Raw genomic sequence first — 1,396 nt, 5'->3', positions numbered from 1 at the left:
AAAAAAAAAAAAAAAAAAAAAAAAGGCTGATATTTCTGGCCTCTAACAAAAGCAGAAAGTATCAGTCTCACATACAGAGCAAGTTCCAAGCTAATTGCTCAGAATGTGGTCAGCCCACCCACCTGTATAATTGCCCTTCAGAAGGAGGACAGTATTGTGTGGTTTGCACAGCAGATCTCTTAAAAGGAGTCACTTTTACAAAACAGAAAGCCCATTCTGGACCTGATAAATTAGACCAAAGGAATGTGGTGGTAAAGTGGATTGCGTTCATTTGCTTCCCAGTTTATACAGAGATGTCTAGACTGCTTCCTCCTGATTAGAAGGGAGGCTGTAATTAAACTTTTTTTTTTTTTAGTTCTGGTGATTGTTCTCTAGTACTAGTTTCCTTGACTACGAGTTACTGAAGGCAGTTGATGTTTCTTTTCTAATATTAGCATTTGAATTTTACCTACAATATTGTGCTAACATTTACTTGAGAGGCCAGGACATCCTGTAAATGAATCACCAGATTCTGAAATCAGCTTTAACCAAAAGGCGAATAAGACTGCTTGCATTAAAAGCACCTGGAAAGACTATCCTCTTAGTGATCATTTCTATAGTTTGTTACTAGAGTAATTTCTCTCAATGCATAGAGTATCAGAAACCACAAGCAAGAGGCGCAATGGTCTCTCCTCTTGGTGTTGCTTCTTGGTTCTTCTCTTCCTTTGGGAGAGGAAGAGGGTACAGTCTTAGCAGTTTCCCTTTAAAAAAAAAAAAAAAAAAAAGCAACAGCAGCCAGGCTCTCTGACATATATGATTAGCCATGCATTTGTGAGTGCTTTACACAGATAGCTGCAGGACCTAAAGAAAGGGGCTGGGCACATGCTTTTCTCAACATCTAGTGGGCATCAAGATTGAGACAGGAAGCTTGTTTTATCCAGGCTCCCAATGCATCCCTTGGTTTTAGTCTCTGTGTTTTAGACAGTACATCTCTCCAGTCGCCAAATCCTTCTGAGAAGAAGGTAATAACTAAATAAATATGATCTGAAATACAATGTAAAAGTACAGTCAGTTAATTGTGTTCTTATAAGAGTATTACTCTTAATTAAATGCCATTTGTAAAATACATGTGGGTCTCTATTTCAGTCTTAGCCTCATTTTCAGACTTAAGAATAATCTGCATTTCAGAAAATGTAGGTACAGAGCCAAGCTCCATGTGGAAAGGGAACTATTAAGCTCTGTTTATGATTTGCCTTGATGGAATGCACAGAAGGTAGATAACTCTCCTAACCCAACTCCCTGGGTGCCTCTGGCTCCCATTTTGGGAGAAAGAAAGTGAGAGAAATTCAAAGCTACCCTAAAACTTTTTTTTTTTTTTTTTTTTTTTTTTTTTTTTTTTTTTTTTTTTTTTTTTTTT

General features: G+C 37.2%; 1 protein-coding gene and 1 pseudogene across 2 annotated transcripts in view; both read left to right on the top strand.

The window, feature by feature from the left end:
* LAMB1 (laminin subunit beta 1) overlaps positions 1-1,396 on the top strand; it is a 96,374-nt gene that overhangs the window by 3,361 nt on the left and 91,617 nt on the right. The gene's annotated exons all lie outside the window — the stretch shown is intronic.
* On the top strand, positions 569-736 carry LOC119473904 (annotated as a pseudogene).

Source organism: Cebus imitator, unplaced genomic scaffold, assembly GCF_001604975.1.
Source record: "Cebus imitator isolate Cc_AM_T3 unplaced genomic scaffold, Cebus_imitator-1.0 Scaffold192, whole genome shotgun sequence".
In the NCBI taxonomy this organism is placed as follows: Eukaryota; Metazoa; Chordata; class Mammalia; order Primates; family Cebidae; genus Cebus; species Cebus imitator.
The sequence above is the reverse complement of the archived record's forward strand: the minus strand, read 5'-3'. Positions and strand labels throughout refer to the sequence as shown.